The sequence below is a fragment of the Arvicanthis niloticus genome, chromosome 9, assembly GCF_011762505.2.
Source record: "Arvicanthis niloticus isolate mArvNil1 chromosome 9, mArvNil1.pat.X, whole genome shotgun sequence".
NCBI lineage: Eukaryota > Metazoa > Chordata > Mammalia > Rodentia > Muridae > Arvicanthis > Arvicanthis niloticus.
This window is the reverse complement of record NC_047666.1, coordinates 66271884-66287346: the sequence shown is the minus strand read 5'-3', so window position 1 is coordinate 66287346 and position 15463 is coordinate 66271884. Positions and strand designations below refer to the sequence as shown.

The 15463-nt window shown below is 42.9% G+C and overlaps 1 protein-coding gene across 3 annotated transcripts in view; it reads right to left on the bottom strand.

Annotated features, from left to right (window-relative positions):
* LOC117715751 (C-type lectin domain family 2 member D11-like) overlaps positions 1-15463 on the bottom strand; it is a 117206-nt gene that overhangs the window by 63190 nt on the left and 38553 nt on the right. Inside the window, exons 1-2 of one of the 3 annotated variants that reach the window (XM_076940626.1) lie at positions 11336-13528; positions 11060-11109 (exon numbers count right to left, since the gene is read on the bottom strand). The exons of the other annotated variants lie outside the window; for them this stretch is intronic. The gene's annotated coding sequence lies outside the window, so the exon portion shown is untranslated. Of the gene's footprint in view, positions 1-11059; positions 11110-11335; positions 13529-15463 lie in introns of those variants that run through there. 3 annotated transcript variants of the gene reach the window in all.

The following is a 15463-nucleotide window of genomic DNA, read 5'->3' as shown; positions in this document are numbered from 1 at the left end:
CTGCTCACAATTCTAGTGTGACTCTGGGGGTCCTAGCCAGGACAATAGGGCAAGTTATAGGAGTCCAGCCTCAGAAATAAAAGTATTGCTAGTCAGACAACATGGATATATCTACAAATAGAGTTCTAAAGTGTCTTATTAATTGGCTATAAAAGTAACAAATGAATTTACAATACTGCAGGAAACAATGTCAATGCATGAAATAATTTGCATGTTTAAACACTAGCAATTATCAAATGAAAACTCGTGTGTAAAGATAGCACCTATCACAGGACTTGTGGGGAGCTGACAGAAGGCACCTATCATCCTTGTAGCCATCTTGAGCCATATACCCTGACAAGAGACTTGTTTACAACACCCTACAACAGCTGAGCACACTCTGATAACATCTTGTTTTAGATACCCAGGATCTTCCTTTGGGTGTGTGAGACTTAAAGGTGTGATTTAGAGCTGAGACTTAAAGGTGTAACTGAAAGGTGTGATTTAGAGATAAGACTTAAAGGCATGACTTAAAGGTGTGGCTTAGAAGTGAGACATATAAAAGGTGAGAGGCAGACAGAAGAAATTATTAGACACTTGTACTTGGAAGAGTACTTGAGACTTGAGACTTGAGACTTGAGGCAGATAACTTGGAACTGGGAAAGAGACTAACAACTAGAACTAGAAGGACTTGAGACTTATTACAGCTGGAACTAGGATTAGGACTTGGCACTTGGACTAGGAACTAGGGACTTGGAGAGAAGAGAGACTGAAGAATAAATGGGATTGAATCACACTCTGTCTGGTCTCCATTCTTCCCATCTGTCCTCACTCTCTCTCTTGCTGAACCCCAACCCACTGACCAGAGCAGCTTGGGGCAGTGTGGGCTCTAACAGTTTAGCTCTCAGGCTTTTGGCAGTATGGGTTCCAACATTGATAGAGCGGGCCTGGACAAGAACTGTCAAGCAAACAACTACACACCCAATAAAACATATTCACAATCAATTTTGGAACAATAAAGGGCTCTAACCTCTGAGCCATTTCCTCTGTCCCTACCCATGTGTTTTAAAGCTCTCAGTGCATTTGAGGTGCAATTTCTTTTAATTAAGAGAAAACAAAACAAAAACTTTCCTGCCCATTGTTTATCTTCTTAATCTTTTTTCAGGGACCAGAGCCAAAAGTTATCATGACACTAAAACCAACATGTTCTTCTGGTGTATAGGCAAAAAATTGATATTGTAAGCAAAATTCATTGCCATTAAAATTTTTTACCTTCAAGTACATTTAAGTTGATAGCCTTCATGTTTGTATTTGTGGTCCATTTCTATTCAATTATTGTAGAGTGTCAACTGTGAGTCTTCACCATAGAACCAGCAATTCCAGGACCATATTCAGAAGAGATGCCATTTTTCTCTACTTAAGATCTGTCCACACTAGCAATTCTACAGTGCACACACACACACACACACACACACTACAAAACACACACAAATTATAAACACATATTGATTTTTTCAAATGATCTAAAAAATTGAATAAAATGGCACATGTGTAGCAAAACTTGTATAACTATGCTTAATATTACCAGGCTTTGGAAGAAACAAGAAAAACAGTTCAGCATTTTGCTAAAATGAGATCCCTTTGATCTTGTCTTCCTAACAACATATCCATAAAATGAAAATGCCTGTGTTGATATTTAAAACCTGTGAGTGTTTACAGCAGGTTTATTGTGGGGCAGTGTGCTGTGAGATACAGTGGGGTACCCAGTTGAGTATGCTTCTAACCCTGGAAACCCTGAAGGGATGATAGGAGTTGGTGGTACTCCTGGGCCTCCTGGTTCCTCGAATTTAGATTCAGCTCTCCACAGCCCCTCCCACAGAGAGGTCTATGGTCATTAGTCATGTAGGAACAGTGCCTCAGGCTCTCCTACATGTAGATGAGGTATCTCCAAGTTGTGAGACCAAGCCAATAGTAGTTATCTGCTGCTAGACCCTGACCCACCCCAAAACCATATATAAGAACCCTATTTGGGAGAAATAAAGGTGAGTGAGAATCATCCCTTTGTCTGAGAGTTTCTGTCTCAAGAGCTGTAACACTTGGGAAAAGATTTGCTCTCTTGAAGTGCCTTCAGGACCCTCCCCTCTCATCTGTCTCTCAGCAGCTCAGCCTGGACCAGCTCAGTGCAATGCTACAAGTGCAGCACCCTGGAGTAACTGGGTGGCAACAGCAGAGAAGCAGGAGACTCTGGCAGAGGCAACAGAGGCAGCAGAGGGAATTCCCACTCCCTGCTCACACTCAATTCCCCCTGAACCCCCACTCCTAGCCAGGCCTAAGATCTTTATGGGAAGCCCTCCAGAACAGGGACCCACAGTTTATCAATTAACTCATATGTCACAACAACTCAAATGGCCCTGAGCTTGTCCCAAAGTAAACCAAAATTATTTCTGGAGGAAATGATTGGAAAACAAAACAAAAGAAAAGAAAACAAAACAGAACTGGGCCTTATGTTTGCACCTGCCCATTTCTTATTCTGGCTTCCTAACTATTCCTCAGCCTGTTGTCCTCAGAAATACCTAAGCTAGAACTTGATAGACAGAATAAGTATTCCTTAAAGCATTTTGCAGAAAAAGCAGTTTCTCCTGGGTCAACAAGATGGCTCAGGGGGTAAAGGTGCTTGCTGTTCAAGCCCAGTTGTCTGAGTTCAACCCCTGGAACATGCTGAAATGTAGAAGGCACCAACCAACTACACAGAGTTGTTCTCTGACCTCTAAATGGGCACACAACACCATCGTCACCACTAAAACTCAGAACAACAAAACCACACAAGCTCCCTTGAAAATTATTTGGAGAATCTGACCATAGAGCACTGGTTTCTGCCACCTACTTGCTCTCTTTAGGGAATTGAAAATGTCTTGTTCTCTTACATAAACAGCTTGAAGCATCCTTGAGGAAGGGGCCTTACAAGATTACCTGGGTTTTTTTTTTTTTTTTTTTTTTTTTTGTTCATTTGTTTGTTTGTTTTTTAGTCTTATAGATCTCTTAGACAGGGTATCCATCACAATAGCATTCCATCACAGTGTGCACAACAGAGTAACTGACATAACAGAGGCCTCCAAGCATCTTCACATCTAAAGACCTGCCCAGACAGGCTAAGGGGCAGGAGGTTCTGCTCCTCTGTGAGACCATGGTGATCCTCCTCTATACCTTTCTAGTTTGTTTCAAATTGCATTAAATACATACCTGTTTCTCCCTCTTCTAGGTGATCTGTGGTAGTGTCCTCTGGGTTACTAGTCTCATGGAAGACTCTTCATCCTGTGAGGCTGTCATCTCTGAGATGTGAAAGATTTACCTTTTGTCTAATCCTGGGCACTTCAAAACAAGTCCGACCTGTTCATCTTGTGGCTTGTTTACTCATATTTTCGAGCAGAATACCCACAGTACATTAAGGTTTGGGGGGTTTTGTACCCTAACTCACACACAGCACATGAAAAATTTTGGGGGCTTGTGTGGAGCCAACAGAAGGCGGCTATATCCTTGCAGCCATCTTGAGCCATATACCCTGACAAGAGATTTGATTACAATAGCCTACAACAGCTGAGCACACTCTGATAACATCTTGTTTTAGATACCCAGGATCTTCCTTTGGGTATCTAAAGACTTAAGATACTGTGAGACTTAAAGGTGTGATTTAGAGCTGAGACTTAAGGGTGTGACTTAGAGATCAGATTTAGAGATAAGACCTAATGGCGTGACTTAAGGGCATGACTTAGAAGTGAGGCATATAAAAGGTGAGAGGCAGACAGAAGAGTTCAGTACAACTTGGAGTTAGTTATTAGGCATTAGGTAGCAGGCACTTGGCAAAGAGCTTGGAATTGGGAAAGAGACTAGCAACTGGAACTAGGGACTAGGAACTTAAGATTTGGGACTTGGACTAGGAAGAGAGACTGAAGAATAAACGGGATTGAAACACACTGTCTGGTCTCCATTCCTCTTGTCCGTCCTTACTCTCTCTCTTGCTGAACCCCGACCCATGGACTGGAGCACCTTGGGGCAGTGCAGGCTCTAACAACTTAGCCCCCGAGGCTTTTGGCAGTGCGGGTCCCAACATTGACAGAGCAGTCCATGATATTTTGGCCCCAAAATGTGGACCAGAGCAGTCCGCAACAGGGGCTTTTATTGAGTGTTTTGTTGTTTTGTTTTAAGAAACAGGACCACAAGATAGGAGAAGGGATAGAGACACTGAATGGAGTATAATGTAAATAAAATAATCTGAAGTGTTAAATGCTGTATTATTTGACAAAGTAAAGAGCTTTTAATTATAAAGCAAGTGTTTATTTATTTATTTTGGAAAAAGATTTCACTATATAACTGTGGCTGTCCTCAGACTCACTTGATAAGTAAATCTCTGAAGGATACAGCACTCAGTTCACAGTGAGTGATCAGCATTTATTACCAAGGGTGAGTAAATGGTTAGAACTGTTTACACAAACTTGAAACAGGAGATTCTTGGTGTAAGTATGACAGTGTCATGTCCAGATTGAAAAGAGATATTAGGGCAGAGAAATCAGGATTTGAATAACCCCAGGATAAACTTTACACAGCCTACAAAACATTGTGCCTGCATAAACTGTCTTGGAGCCAGCTGATTCTTGCCACTCCTTTCTCTATAATAGCTTCCTAAGGGTGAATGAAAGGAGGACATGACTGCTCAAGGCATGGTTTAGAAAACGTTTCTATTGCAGATGTGAGGGAAAGTACAGCCAGAGACATCTAGAAAGAAGATGAGCAGGAGGATAAAGTGGACTGAACCAGGTAGGAAAGGAGGGATGGGGTGAAAAGAAAGCAGGAGAGACAAAGAGAAAACAGATGTGCACCCTGAGGATTTGATGGAGAAATGACTGTTTTTTTTTTTTTCTGTAAAAGTTAAGATTTGTGATTCTTTTAAGACTTTTATGAGATTACAGTTTAAGATAAGTAATAAAATAATTGCTCTTTTCTTTGTAACCACAGATTGTGGCCTGGCAGTAAGGGAAACTGGCTGAGAAAATTACCGTGCTTACTTATACTTTGTTCATCTATAACAAGTTGCTTAGTTACAAATGTATGTGGATTCTTAAGAATAATTTGTTTTCCAATTCTTTTTCACCCATAATATGTAAACCATTTGGACATGCGAGTATTGGGGAACATATTTTATATGTATGTACATATGTATGTATGTATATATGTATGTAAATATATATGTATGTATGTTTATATGTGTTTATATATGTACATACATATTCATGGCAATTGCTCACTTAAAAAAATAGAATGCAATCACATAGTAATATTTTACTTATTGAAATATTTTGATGGAATATGTAAGCTGTGGGGGAAAAAATAAAGTTGTTGGAGCTTTGCTCCATCCCCCAAATGTGTACATATAAGTATATGTAAAGTTGTTAGAGCTGGTTCAAGCTTGCTTCAACCACCAAGTGTGTATGTGTGCCTGCTTTACATAGTCACCGACTACACATGCCCTCCTTGAACACTTGAACACACTGTCTGAGCTGGATTTCCCTATCTGACACCTGGAGCAGGGACACAAAGAGGTAGGTTTAATAAAAGAGAAAGAGAGGTTGTTACTTTAAAAAAGAAAGAGGTCATTTCAGATGTGGGTAGGAGTCTCATGCAAGGATGTCTTGGACCCCTAGTCAGGTAAAAGGTGAGGAATCATTATTGAATTATTGTGTGATCATGTGACTATGTGATTGTATGCTGCCTTTCCTTCAGTGTGGGACAAAGTGAATCTAAGAAGAGAAAAATATTTATTGATATTATTCAGCATGTACTTAAGAAAAGAGGAATTGAGGTAAATACTGATCAGCTTACAGATTTCCTCCATTTTGTACAGACAGTCACCCTTGGGACCCAGATCAGGGATGAGATGTAGAAGCATGGGACGCAGTAGAAAAAGATTTTTAGAACTGATATACTAAGAATGGAGGTAGACATGGCTCCTGGTGCATTTTCTATTTGGAGCATACTTAGACAGGCCCCAGCAAGTGACAAGGAGCCCATGTCTACTCCAGATCCTTCTGTCCCCATCCTCATGAGAGAGCCCCCTTGTCACCTTGCTAAATAATCTAAAAATAATATTTTTCCTTTGACAAAGTCTCATAGACATTTTCAACTTTCCTTAGTTTTGGTTCACCCACCCTCTCCCTTCACTCCTCCCCAGCCCATACAGCCCTAAGCCCTGAATTCCTCTTTTCTTTCAAACATCACATTTTTTTTTAACTATCCCTGCAGTTGTGTTGTTAACTTCATTGTGAGACTGTACACTTTCATATGGTTTTCCAAACAGCCCTGCTTTGGATTAGTCCCCAGCACTCCCCCATACCCATTGTTAGCATTTTGTCTAAGCTCCCACAGCTATCTGACAACAGCCAGGAACACCTGACTCACTATAAAAGGGGCTGTGTGCCCCTCCATTCTCTCTTGCTCTGGCCTTCTTGTTTCCTCTGTCCTCTCACACCTTGCCCCCTCTCTCCCCATTCCTTTTCACCCTCTCCATGTGCTCATGGCTACTCTCTCTCTCTCTCTCTCTCTCTCTCTCTCTCTCTCTCTCTCTCTTTCTCTCTCTGCCTCTAATACCCTCTTACCTCCTCTCTCTATGCCTTGAATAAACTCCATTCTATATTATATCATCATGTGGCTGGTACATCGGGGGAAGGGATGCCTCACCATGGGCCCGCCAAGGCACCCCCTTCCCACATACCTGACTATACCTCCACCAAAACAGATTCCTCCTCTCTTTATCTTTCTATAAAAACTTCATGTGGTGCTGAGACTCGGATTTTGAAACTCCACAGATTTACATCCACCATCCACCCACCCCCCGCCCCCCACACCCCACACCCCCACACCCCTCCCACCACCACATGAAGATCCAAAACTCAGTAGCCCAAACTTTGGAAAACTGGTAAGACCCCTCCCCCAACTAGTCAGAGTAAACCTACCTATGGTCACAGCACTTGTGACTGTCTCTTGCTCTGCAGACTGGTCTGTTTCATGGCTTGCCCCATAACAATATCAAGATTGGTCCATGCCATTATAAATACTCCAGTATCAAGTGGCACACCAACGTTTCACATGATTCACCTAAAATTTAAGTCTATTTCACCTAAGAGTAAAAGATTTTTTTTTTTTTTTTCAAATAAAGTGAGTACCTGTCGATAACCGCACTAGTCCCAAGTTCGGGTGCCAGAAATGTTGGGAGCTGCACTAGCCCCAGGTTCGGGCGGCCAAAAATGTTGCGGCCCAAGCAAAATGTTGAGGCCTGGACTGCCCCGCGTTTGGGCAGCCGCTGTATCCCGGTCCAAGCTGCCGCTCTGGTCCGAGGGTCAGGGTTCAGCAAGAGAGAGAGTGAGGATAAATTCGAAGAATGGAGACCAGACAGACTGTGTTTCAGTCCTGTTTATTCTTCAGTCTCTCTTCCTAGTCTTGAGTTCCTCGTCCCTAGTTCCTAGTCCCTAGTGCCTCCAAGTTCCAAGTTTCTTCTTCCAAGTTCTCTTCCAAGTGACTGCTACCTAATGCCTAATTCCTACTCCAAGTTGTACTGTCAAACCTAATTCCTAGTTCCAAGTTGTACTCCCTGAAGTGTCTCCTAAAAGTGTCTGATTCTCTACCATCTGCCTCTGCCTTTTATATGTCTCACTTCTAAGCCATGCCTTTGGTCACACCTTTAATCATGCCCTTAGGTCTTGTCTCTAAATCTGATCTCTAGGTCACTCTTAAATCACACACCTTTAATCTCACACACACAAGGTATCTAAACCGAGATTATCGGACTGTGCTCAGCTGTTGTAGGCTATTGTAATACAAGTCTCATGTCAGGGTATATGGCTCAAGATGGCTGCAAAGCTGATAGCCGCTTTTCTGCTAAAAGTCGGCCCCCAACAAGTACCTGCTAATATAAGTCACGTGACACCTAGCATGGGAACTGTAAACAAAGAAACTGCTTGTAAGCTAAGGTCCCCTGCTGTGGGAAAACACAGGTTGCTTTTTGTTAGGAAAAGAAGGAAGTAACTTACTTTTAGGTCAGAGAGATTTGAAATGTGAATTAAAAATTGAGATTATTTGTTTTTAAGATAGATTTAGAAACAGTTTTCTCCCATTCACGTGGTGAATCTCACCTGCAGTTTGGAACAACATACATATGGGAAATTTGTGGCTACAGGCACAGAGCTACAGACAGACAGGTATACATTATTAGCTGCTCTGAGCCAAGAGAGCTAAATAAATGAGCCTCCATTGTGGAGCAGTTACTGATTTAAGGATAAAGTTACAATATAAGGATTTGCTTTTAGGAAAGATTTATAAACAGATTTGTCTGAATCCCATGGGGATTTTTGCCTGTGGTTTAAAACTTAGAGAAAATTGTCACTGACTCTAGAGTGGAGAGTACAGTGTATAACTAGAGGCTCTCTAGAGAGAGAGCCAAAGAGATAGATGATATAAATAAAAAGCTGTTCTAATCAGAGAGGCAAAGAGAAAGATAGTGTAAATCAGGTGTATTCAGATGATATAAATTTATATCGCCTCACAGGAGACTCAGGTTCTGTCTAACTTAAGCCTCATGGGAACTCTGGGTTCATTTCCTGCTTTGCAAATCAAGAAAGGCCTAAGAATAGGCACATACAGTACTTTAGTTACTTCTTTTGTTTTAGATTGATTTTATTTTCAAAATGGGTGTGATTTTTAGTTTTGTGGTTATAATTTTCTTTTTCCCAGAGGTCAAGATAAAGGTTTTTCTGGTTACCAACTCAGAGAAAATCTGATTTGGGAAAAAGGTTTTGTCTGTGTGTTTTCAGAAGAGATGATTAAGGTATTTCTATATCCCAGAATTATATGGATCAGACATGACAAAGGTAGGCCTCCAGAAGCCTAGATTCCAGAGAATTCAAACAAAAAATTATCTTGATACTAAAATTTGCTTTGAGAATTGTATATTGCAGAATGCACAGCCTTAGTGTATCTACTCATCAAGCAAGCTGAGCAGACCTGCTCAAACCTCTGATGTCCTGGAATGACAGCTGGATGCAGTGAAGGCACAAAGGCTTATCAATTTACCCATCCCCCCACCCCTCTTCTAATATCTCAATGCCCGTATTCAGCTTGAAAAAGTTAATGAAGAGTCGGCACCCCAATTCCCCTGGGCTTGGGGACTAAAGTGTTTAATATTAGGCTGTCTTTCTAGAGAAAAAAATGGTTTTATTGGAACAGTGAGGAATAGCTAGAATTAATTACATTGCCATAACCTATTGGTAGAAATCTGTATAATCATTACTAAGCTAAAGTTATAATTTTTTAGATGGTATGAAATTTATTTTGATTATAAATTCAAGGGTTTCATTGGTATAATTTCTTCTATTAATTCAAAACTCATGGATTCAGAGCTTAGACCCAGTCCTTCTTTAACTTTTTTTTTTTTTTTTTTTATAACAGACCTGAGATGGTTAGCCTGTGAGTTAAAAGCCTAATAACAAATTCATGGCTCTGAGTTTATTGTTAGGGTGTTTTCTAGATTTTAATTATAAATAGCTGAGAAGAGTTAATGGACAACAATCCAGATTGCTTTGCATAGATAGTTGGTTTTCAAAAACATCCTAAGTCCACAGAATTGATGTTACAAACATTTCTGTATTAATGTTCACTTGTCTTGGATTCTAAGAAGAGACTGAGCATCTGTGGAGTTATTCCATTTGTGGTGAGACAGCCACTAGGCAAAAATTGCCTCTTTTCATCTACAGACAAAATACTGTCCAGAAAAAGGACACACTTGCAGAATAGTCGACTGATTATATTTGTCAAGACAGAGTAATCAGCCCTTCAATATTCTCCATTATAAATCTGTCAGATGATCCTGGCCAGAAGGCTGGAGACCCAATGCTCCAATGTTTTAAAGTATAAGGACTGTCCAGGTGTTCAGTGGTCTCTATAAATTGGCTAAGATTTAGAAACTATGCTTTGTGCTTTCCATATTTTCAGTTAATTCAGTCATTCTGGAATTCTGACAGAGATGAAGACTTATAGTCTCATAGGCAACCCAGGCTATTTACTTGAGAGAACAGATTTGAGAAGATAATTTTCAGATGACATTCATTCTAAAGTTAAGACATAAGCCAGGCACAGAACTATAGTCTTTTAAGTTAAGATAGATAACAATAGTCATTTTATTGACAATATATTGGACTGGGTATTAGGTCTATCTTGTACCTAAATGTTACAAATTAGTACAGTTATGCTCTAATTATATTTTGAGAGAAAGTTTTTTTTTCTGACAAAAAGGGTGATTGTAGCTGGTTATTTTACAATAAACTCGATAATGTGGTAGGAGTAAGGAGAAGAAAAAGGAAAAGGAAGAGGAAGAGCTTGGGGGTAGAGGACCAGAGGAGAGAGAAGATGGCAGCAGATGTGTGTCTGTGTCTCCAGCAGTCTAAGGTAGTTGTAATATCTAGGTTAGGTATTCGGTAACACTTCTAATTGTGTGGGCATTTTGTTAATTGAGCATTACCAAATATATAAAGCCATTGGATAATCTTTAAACATTAAAGTCTCATTTCTACCAGGTACAGCGTGGATGGCGAGATGGTCCGGGCTCAGCCAAGCACTGTGGAGACAGTGTGGTAGATTGGCAGAGCCATCTCCCATGCTGGCCTCTCATGGGTGCCAGGGCTGGTTCTCCTGGCCCCCCTAGAGCCGGCAACCTGAGCCAAGCAGCAGTCATAACAGGCCTCCGCTCATGGCCTTAGGCCTTGCCTAGTCAGGAAAATGGCGCCCAGTTACAAGAAGCCAGATAGGGTGCCGCAGTTTTAAATATTAACCATAACAGTTTTTACCTTTAGTGGTTTGTGAAACCTTCAGTCTCAATCCCAAAGTAGCTGCTATACCCTATTTACTGTGTGTTTACATAGTTTCAAAATCATGCTACTGCCTTTGCCCGGAACATGATACCAGCCCCACCCAGCTCCCTTCTTTTCTACCTGGCTTAGTTCGGGACACCAGCCACAACCGGGCCTCTCTCTCTACCTACCTCTGCTCTGAGACGGGTCCCCTCCCGGCACAATCCTGAGAACCTTGAACCTGCAGATAAAAGATACTCTGATAACATTGTTGTCTTGCCTGTTAGCCCAATTGCTGGAGGCGAGTATCTACTGCCTGGAAATCCATGCTCTTACCAAACCACCACTGCCTCTCTCCTTCTGTCCCAAACTCAATGGGCTGTTCCAATCAGTCCCCCCACCCCCCAAATATCTCTGGCAACCTGCCCACAGTGGAGCTGCAGGCCCTGGCAGCCCCAAGATCTTACAAGATTGCTGAGTGCTCCTCATTCCAAAGCTGGCGAGAAAAAGAGAACCTTCATTCCTTATGCGCGCCTTTTCATCTGGGGAACAGGAAGTCCAGCAATTTACCTGCCAGCAATTGGTTCAAGGCCTTGATTGACAAATCAAGAACCACTTAAGGAACTAGAGCTTCATATCAGAACCTCCCTTTACATCTGTGCGTAAGAGAACGTCTTTTGTTAGGAAAGGTATGATGTGCCTTTAATCACAGCACTCAGAGGTAGAGGCAGAAGCAGAAAGATATCTGTGATTTCAAAGCAAGCTTTGTCTACATAGCAAATTCCAGAACAGGCCAGACTATATACAGAGACTCCATCTCAAAAATCCAACACAAATAAATAAAAACATAAATTTTATTTTTAGATAAAAATTTAATTTGGTGCTTCCAGTCTGGGCCGGAGCACTGAGCAGATTCTGGGTGGCAGCTCTGCACCCAACCTCACAAAACCCAGAGGAAGCTGGGCTCCCAGGAGCTCTAACCCAGGCAGTATCTTAGGTAATGAGGCAGCAACACCCATCCCAAACAGGGAGTAACTGGGAAACACTGGGACCCAAGAATTTATTCCTGGCCCAGAGCACTGGTTCCTTCTGGTCTAGGCCCAAGCCCTGAGCAGATCTTGGACCTCAGCTCTAAGCCCAGTAGCAACACCCACCCCACACAGTTCTAACACAATTAAGATAATAGGAAAGAGAGGCTCCAGCCAGAGACAGTGCAGGTAGCACTAAGGAGATCCAGATGTCAAAAGGCAAGCCCAAGAACATAAGCATCATCAACCCAGGGTACTTGGCATCATCCAAACCTAGTTCTCCCACACTAGAAAGTCCTGAATTCCCCATTGTTAGTATTCTATCTAAACTCCACCTCCACAATTACCTGGCAACAACCAGGTGTGCTCCTTCCCACAGTTACCTAGCAACAGCCAGGTAGGCTTGGTCCACTATAAAAGGAGCTGCTTGCCCCCTCCTCTCTCTCTTACTCTCTTAATCTCTTGCTCTCTTGCCTCTAGCTCCTCTCTGTCCCCTCCCCCTCCCCCTTCACTTCCCCCTCTCTCCAAGTGGCTATGGCCAGCCTTTACTTCTCTACTTCTCTACTTCTCCCTCTCTCTTCTCTTCCTCCATCTTCTTCCCCTCACCTTTGCCCTATCTCCTGAATAAACCTCTCCCCCCTTGAAACCATGTGGTCTGGAGTGATCTGTTCTGAGCTGCACACTGGCATCTAACACTAACATCTAACACTGGTGCATCTACCGCGGGTACCGCAACCCACGGTGCAGCAGCTGCCACAGCCACTGGCTGCTGCAACTATACAAAACCCATACCACATGGCCTGCCGCCACCGCAGGCTCCTGAAACTCCCGCTGTGGCCCACCACGTGGTGCTCTGCCACGTGGGTTAGGCAGCCAGACAGGCCCACACAGACCTCATGGTTTCACCTTTCCTGATACCAGACTGCATAAGCCTGCAAACACACACCAGCATATTGATTGGTAAGGAACTTCCAATTGGTGGGAGGGACCCTAGATGCCCAGGTAAGGCCTGGCCAGCCTTCTCTGGGCTGAGAGGTGGATGTTTCACTGCCCCAGTCTATAAGACTGGCCTCCTAGCTGACCTAGGACCTAGGACCTTGACCATTGGGTGACTCCCCCCTCAGAGGCAGTTTACAGTCTTTATAAGCTCTTATAGCTGCCGGAAATCCTGGTACCAGGTTTAACTGCTTTCTGGTGATCTCCAGGAGTTCCCAGAGGCCCCTAGATATTCTCCTGAGGACCTGATATCTAGGCTGCTTGCCTGACTCATTACTGTCTTAGCCAATACGAATAGCTCAGTAACATCCCCTGTCACCCAATGGGCACTACATTGTCTTCAGCTGCACCCCCAGACACTCCACTGGGTTGTCTCCTGGAAAACCTCAAATCTCTAAAATTAACACCTGATTTGAGGTCTTCCAAATTGTTACACCTCTGCAATAAGGTCTGGATTCAATACCCTCTAGATAATGGTTTAAAATGGCCACCTAATGGCACGCTAGACCCAGTCATTTTAAAGAGTCTTCATACATACATACATACATACAGCAGTCTGGTAAATGGAAAGAGTTTCCCTATATCCAACAATTCTTCTAACTTCACTCTAATACTTCTATGTGCTGCCTGTTCCCCACCCCAGGTTTGTTTTTTTTTGTTGTTGTTGGTTTTTTTTGTTGTTTGTTTTTTTGTTTGTTTTTGTTTTTTTTGTTTTTTTTTTTGTTTTTTTTTTTTGTTTTTTTTTTTTTTTTTTTTTGCCATCCCCCACTGATCAGAATAACCATTCACATGGTCCCAGGAAAGATTTCTTGACCTCAGAGCTAACCCTGCCCTTTCCTGACCTTCGTTCTATGACTCCCCTTGGGTGAGATATTTCTCCTCTCAAGACTGTTTCTCGCAGCTGAGTACCCCAGGCCAGACCTGGACAGACTGTTCTCTCTCAGGAGCACTGGCTCCAAGCTCTACCTAGTGTGTCTCCCCTGGGGGTCAGTCTTTCACATGCCGCCTGCTAATGTAGGCCTCTTTCCCTGCTCCTCTGTCACTTGCAGCCGGCTGCACCCACTTAGTTCAGCCGGTTCATCTGAAGCAGCCAGTCTGGGACCCTTCTGGCTCCCCTCTGTTGGGCCTTGGAGGTAACTCCATTTAACCTGTTATTTTCAGTCACGTAGGACAGGTAGAGGGCATGATTAACAAGTCTCTACCTCCAGAGATTTAAATATTAATGAATTATCAAAAGGCCAGGGGCGTAGCTAATTAAGTTATTCCCTCCCCTTTCTCTCTTCCCTATAAGACTGGTCTCCCCTGGCCTTTGGGGGGGAAGAAGCGCACAACACCTGCATCCATTCACCATGTCATGAACAATAAAAGCTTTGGAAAACCAGACTCCACGTGTCCATGGTCTCTCCGCCTGATTCCCAGCTTTTGGAACCCTGGAACCTTGCCGATGCAGCCGCTGGCCCACCCACCGACAGCTGCATGAATGTGGGGCTGGCGGCGCGGGAAGCCCTGGTGCCAGACCGCCCTGAGACTCTGTTGCCGGACTCCCTCCTTTCCCCTCCCGCGAGATTCGTCCCCACACCCCTCCACTCTGTGGTTCTTAGCTCTGCTCTGGATCTACTCCTTACATTCTGCCAGAGACGCTCTCTGAGACTAGCTGTTCCACATGTCCAACCACCTGCACAAAGGGCTTGGTTGCCCATGCACACAAGAGAGGCTGTCTCTCTCTCCCCTCTCTGTCCAGAACCTGTAAAGTGAGTGTTAGCCAGAGGCACTGGGCAATGACTTCCGGCCACTATTAGGAAGTCCTGCCCTGCCGCAGTTGCTGCAGACCTGACCCACAGCACCTAGGCCTTCAGCTGCGGGCCCATAGCACAACCCTGTGTCATGACCCGCCAGCCAACCGTATGATCGTATGCCACTGTTTTCTTATTATTATTATTTCTTATTATGCCAGCTTTCTTATTCTTGTCCTAGCCAAATGTTTCTTTGCTAATACCAAAAAAAAAAAAAAAAAAAAAGTGCTTTTCTCTACCTACACAGCCTGCCAAAGTTACTTAAGACTCTTTTCTATCCTGTCTTAATAGATTTTTTTTACTACTGCTATTAAATTCTATTAAGTTCCAACCAATCCTTATGGCTGTCAATCTTGTCAGAAGTCTGCTAATAGTATATTTAAGTTTATGGCTGACAGAATTCCCAAAGCCTCTAACAATTGACCCAAGATGGTTTCAGAAGACTTGGACACCTAGAAGACACAACCTGGATTGTATGTGATGATATTTTCACTAATGCAGTGGACTAAACTGGATGCTCTGAGTCAAATGACTTGGCTAAACCAAGGTAAGTCATTTCTCATGTCACGCGTATCCATTCCACAGAGAAAAAAAGCCCTGTGTCTTCTGTGCTTAGAAGCCAAACTGACTTCACCCAAGAGACTATGGAGACCATGGGAACTGTTGGCTAGTGGACTCTGTCATATTTTAAAATAATATACAACTGGTAGATTATTGTTTGCTCTCTCAGACTTCTGACTACATTGACAGCTAGGCTTTCACAGATATTATCTGTTAC